This window comes from Chrysochloris asiatica, unplaced genomic scaffold, assembly GCF_000296735.1.
Source record: "Chrysochloris asiatica unplaced genomic scaffold, ChrAsi1.0 scaffold00138, whole genome shotgun sequence".
NCBI lineage: Eukaryota > Metazoa > Chordata > Mammalia > Afrosoricida > Chrysochloridae > Chrysochloris > Chrysochloris asiatica.
Window position 1 is genome coordinate 4,452,837 of NW_006408656.1, and position 6,019 is coordinate 4,458,855.

The 6,019-nt window shown below is 48.2% G+C and overlaps 1 pseudogene; it reads left to right on the top strand.

Moving 5' to 3' along the window:
- The window catches only part of LOC102827932, an 18,957-nt pseudogene extending 14,257 nt beyond the window's left edge, over positions 1-4,700 (top strand).
- The last annotated feature ends 1,319 nt before the right edge of the window (positions 4,701-6,019 follow it).

Consider the following 6,019-nt stretch of genomic DNA (forward strand, 5'->3'; position numbering starts at 1 on the left):
GATGGCACCTGACAACAACAACAACAACATCACTAACCCTCACACCAGCCCAGTGCAGCCTGAGTTGTTCTTCCCATTTTGTTGGTGAGACAGTAAGACTCGGAAGCTTTTTTTTAAAAGATTTATTTGCGCACATGCTATGTGCCTGGCAACATTCTAAGTGCTTTATACACACAACGGACTCTATGAAAACCAAACTTCCATCCATTCCGACTCACAGTGACCCTGTAGGGCAGAGTCAAACTGCTCCTGAGGGTTTCTGAGACTGTAAATCTGTATGGGATCAGACAGCTTCATCTCTCTCCCAATGAGTGGTTGGTAGGTTTGAACCACCAGGTTAGCAACCCAACACTTAATCCATGTGTGTGTTGTGTTGTTGTTAAGTGCCGTGGAGTCAGTTCCAAATCATAACAACCCTGTACAGGGTTTCAGAGGCTGTAAATCTTTACTGGAGCAGAACGCCTCCTCTTTCTCCCACGGAACCGCTGGTAGTTTCGAACTGCTGACCTTGCAGTTCACAGCCCGATTCGTAACCACTACGCTAGCAGAGCTCCTTAACACTTAATCCATAGTACCAGCTAAAATCAATCGTGATTGTCATTGCAGTTTGCAGAAAAAGACCCTGCAAACCAGTTGCTCAAGGTCACACAGTGAGTTCCAGGGCTTAGTCATTGGCACAAAGCCACTGAGCCAGCAGACACAGACTGGTCCCAATACGGTCACAAGCTCACAGTAGGAGGACGCAGACCCGTAAATGGGACACAACTGTGGGATGGAGTGGTCACAGCTATGCAAGTTTGAACAAATAGTTGTGGGTTCAGAGAAAAGCATCCAGCAACCCCTCCTCAGTTCCTCCTAGAGTCCAGAAGCCTATTTTAACTTAATTTCAATCATAAAAGAAAGATTGGCAGGGGCAGTGAATGAGGCTTTGGAGCTTGCAGGGCAGCTTGCCCTGAGCCCTGGGGACACTTCCGAGTGTTGACCAGAGTCTCTTGGACACAGAGAAGCCTGCTCAGAGGAGCCATCTGCATCCAGAGAGGCCAAGAAGACTTGAGGGCTTCCGGGTAGGGAGGCAGACAGGGTTATGGGGGCTGCAGCTGGTCTGACCACTGGGCGTCATAGAGATCTTGTTGGAAGGGCCAGTAAGACACAACTGCAGGTCCGTGACATAGGCAGCAGCTACCCAGACGGGAAAGAGGCAGAGGGCAGGGCCCAGGCCCTGGGCTTTTCCGTCAGTCAGGAATGCCATCAACCAGCTGAAAGTTCCAGCCCACACTGGGCACCAGGAGGGCTGCAGGGGAGGGGTGAGGTTTGCGCTTCCCCCACCCCCCACTGACACCCTATCAGGAAATGTGTTGAGCTCGTCAACATCTCTGGGCCACGGGGCTGAGCGCTCCTGTACCTACTAAATGATGGGGCAGAAGCCAGGTCATTAGGCAGGGGAGACTGTCATTAGTGCGGGTGCACAGACAATGGCAAGCAGTCATTAGTGGCTGTGTCACTGGGTGAGGCAATGCTGGCTGGCTGGGGCTGAGGGACGGCTCAGAGCACAGAGCCACCGCTTTCCCAGCCAGGCTGGGAGTGTACACACTCTCACGTGCACAGTCAAGGACTGAGTACACACACTGCCACACACACGCACACACAGAGTAGAAACATTTATATGTTTACCTCTCAAACATGATAGACACATTCACAGAGTCACAACCCACACATTAGGAACTTGGGTTATGAATGTCCGACTTACCTACAACCCCAGTAAAGCCTGTTATAATAAAAATGCTAGGTATGTAAAATGGTTCATAGTAACAAATAGGTACTACTTTAAAACAGGCACCAACACATCATTATTATTATTACTACTGTGTTATTATGTTAAAAATGTGTTTGTATATCTAGAAGTATTTCTTTTAAACTTTTTATGCTTAGAAAGGAGCACTACATACAAGGAGGCTTCAAAGAGTTCATGGAAAAATGGAATCGAAAGATAATGGAATTTCTTCCACGCATTTTTTGAAGCCCCCTTGGACTACATACTAAGACAAATATTTAGCTAACTGATGTTACTATACCAAACTCTTTTGACTTATGAACAAATTCACAGATTTAGGAAGGAGATGTGTTCATAATCCAGGAGTTGCCTGCACATACTTGCCCACTAACATGCTCATATGTTCAAACACTTGCACACAGAGTTAGGGATAGATAGATACACTCACATTTGTGTATGCTAACATGGTCACACGCTCACGTAGTCATACATACATACAGAACCATGTAGGCACACAGGCCCACATGTGCACACACAGGACTATGAGGAGGCACACTCATATGTTTACACATATGAGTATGAGCAGAAATACTCACACCCTCACCTGTTTGCACACCAGGGACATAAATAGGCATGCTCCTCATGCTCACATGTTCACATGCTCACACTTAGGGACATGAATAGACACACTGTCCAGAGAGATCCACAGGACTGAGACACCACCCACAGAACCAGCCCCATCCCACCCTAGTCCAGTTTCAAAGGACCCAGCAATCAGGATAGAGACCAGCTAAGCAGAGAGCCAGCCAGTATGTGAGCTCCTTAAGAACCATCTATTCCAACACTGCACCCTTTCCTTCACACATTCAGCCCTAATGCCTGGTACAGAGCCTGGCCTACTGGAAGTAAACTGCTATCAACATGTTCTAAGCACTTCTAACCCCAGAGAGGGAGAAAAGGGAAGACGAGGAGAGCAACTGAAATCCAGATTCTGGTCCAGGTTTAAATCTTCTCTCCCATCCACCTCACCAACAGGAGTTTATGTTTCAAGCTGTGAGGACTGACCTCCATTCAGAAAATGTAGGCAAGGGCTAAGAAAATTGGCTGCAGGGAGTGGTGGGCAGAGCTTAGTGTTCATATAAGCAAGGTAGAAAGCAGAAGAGCAGAGGCTGAGTCCTAGGCTTGAATCTTAACTTTGTCACTCACTAGCTGGGTGTCATGCCGGGTAAGATGGAGGGTCAGAGAAAAAGAGGAAGACCCTTAACAAGATGGATCAGCCAAGTGACATCATTGATGGCGTCAAGTGTGGCAGCAGTAGTGAGGTTGGCCCAGGATCGGACATTGTTTCGTTCTGCTGTGCATGGGGTCGCTATGAGTCGGTTCCCATTTGATGACACCTGACAACAACAACAACAACAGCTGGGTGTACTACTTTTCTATTGCTGCTTTAACAAATTACCACAAAGTCAGTGATACAAAGCAAATCCATTGATTATCTTAGAGTTTGGGAATTCGGATGTCCAAAATGGGTCTTACTGAGCTAACATTAAGGCATAATAAGCAAGCTTACATTCTTTTGGGAGGTTCTGGGGGAGGATAGAATCCATTTCCTCGTCTTTTCCAGTTTCTAGAGGTTGCTACGTTCTTTGTCTTGCAGCCCCATGTTCAAAGGAAGTCACAGCCAGTGGAGTATTCCTCACATCCCATAACTCTTTTACCATCCTCTTCCACATTTAAAAATACTGTGGTTACAATGGGCCTACCCAGATCATCCAAAACAATTTTCCCATTTCAAGATCCTTAACTTAATCACACATGTAAAGTCCCTTTTGCCATGTAAGGTAACATGCTCATATTCACAGACTTTGGGGATTAGAACATGGACATTTTTGTTGTTATTGGTGTTGTTTTACGTACCATCAGTCAATTTCAACTCATCCTGACCACACATGAAAGAGTAGAACTGCTCCATAGGGTTTTCTAGGCTGTAACTTGTATAGGAGCTCATTGTGAAGTCTTTCTCTTACAGAGCCACTGGGGGGTTTGAACTACTAACCTTCTGTTAGCAGCTAAGAACTTAGCCATTGTGCCACCAGGATATCTTTGGGGGAGCTCTGGTAGCGTAGTGGTTACGAATCGGGCTGCCAACCTCACGGTCAACAGTTCAAAACTACCAGCTGTTCCGCGGGAAAAAGATGAGGTGTTCTGCTCCCGTAAAGATTTACAGCCTCGGAAACCCTATGCAGGGTCGGAACCGACTCCACGGCACATAACAACAACAACAATTCTGCCTACCATCCTGGGTCACCTCGGACAAGTCAATCTCCCAAAGCATTTCAATCTTTAGCTGTAAACTGAAAATCACTCCTACGACATGAGTGGCCATGAAGACTGAGAAAGTCACGTGACTGCTCAGAGCACCACACCTTACTGACCCCAGGAAGTCCTCATTCAGTATCACTGCCCTCGTACCCCATGAACTTCCTGAGGACAAGTGAGGAACAGGGTGTGCAGTGTAAAGATGAACAAGGGACCTCAGAGGCTAGTAAGGGGGGGTCTGTGTGGGCTTGGGTAGGATAGGGGCTTGGAGGGAGAGGTTTCAGGTACCCCAAGTGTTCCCTAGGGTCCTGCTATGAGGAAGAGCCACCCAGTGACCTGGGATAGGGAGCAGAGTGAAGTTAGGGATGGTGTTCCTATTGATTCCTGCCTTCCTCTCCCTCATCTGCTGCCATCTGGTTGCAGGGCCCTGGGGCCAGCCCCAGACCAGGCTGCTATTACCCTGCTAAGTGCAGCCTGCAGAGCGATGACCCAGGCAGATAAACTCCACATAGAGGAATCGCCCACTGGAAAACAGTCATTAGTTCTCAATCTCACCAAGCACAGTTTGCCCACTCAGGAGGCAGCCAATGACGCCTCAGAAAAGAGCTGAGGTCATCAGATTCCCACTGCTCATCCAGTGAGCGGCCTGAGGACCAGGCCCAACCTGCCTCAAGCCCATGGGTCATCCCTCTACCCTGATTCCTCTGCTCCTCCCCATCCACTCCTCCCTACCCCTCCCTGGCCCATCCTCACCCCCAGCTCTTATCCAACATGTCTCTCCCACTCCAGCCCCCAGCCCCTCCCAGCTTCCTCCAGAGCCTCAGACTGAACACTCATAGCCAGCTGTCTTAGAGACTACCCACATACCCCATCTCTGAATCTACACCTTAAGAGAGATCCCACTGTGAGAGGGGTTGGGGGTTGGGGGGAGACGAACTACAACTAGGTCCCTGTCCTTTGCCAGGTGCACAGCTGTCCAAACTCTAGCCGAGTAGGGGCTCTGCCAGCTTAGAGAGGCTTCCTGCTGATTTCTTTTGTTGGGGGGAAGATTATCAATCTTCTCACCCACTCAAGGTGTTTGGTCAGGGAAGGAGAATGTCAGGGCTTAACTTCAACTTAACTCAGGGACTGAGACCCCAAATAGCATGAGGTAGCCTGACTGAGAATTAGAAAGTCTGAATACCAATCCCAGTTCTCTACAAAATGAGGAGGCCATGATCTCTGTTCTGCCTAGTAGAAGTGTGGGTTCAAAACCGGGTTACCTCTGAGAGCACTTTCTGAAAGCTTGGATACTAACATGAGTTATTGGGACTTAAAGAAGGACTCCCCTTCACTTTTTCCTGAGACACAGTGGCCATCCACAGGCTCCTTGCAGCAGGAGACCCCGAACAGGTGCTGGACAGAGAGCACATGGGGGCCTAAACATAGTTGTTGTAAGTTGTCCTCAAAGACCAATTCAGTCCCAACTCATGGTAAACTTATGTGCAATGAAATTGGACCATTATGAACCATAAGGTTTTCATTGACTGTTTTTAGGAAGTAGATCGTTGGACCTTCCTAGTCCATCTTAGTGAGGGAGAACCACTGAAACCAGTTCAGCATCATAGCAACATACCAGCCTCCACTGACAGATGGAGATGGCTGGGCATGAGGAGCATTGGCCAGGAAATGAACCCAGGTCTCCCACATGGAGGCCCATCACTGCACATAGTTATTATCATTGCATGTCATCAAGTTCAGTCCAACTCAGTGTAAGCCGTGAGATAAAGTTGTTGTTGTTGTTGTTAGGTGCCATCAAGTCAGTACCGACTCATAGCGACCCTATGCACAACAGAACGAAACATTGCCCAGGCCTGGGCCAACCTAACAATTGGTGCCACACTTGAGCCCATTGATGTTGCTATTTCACCAATCCATCTCACTGGGGGG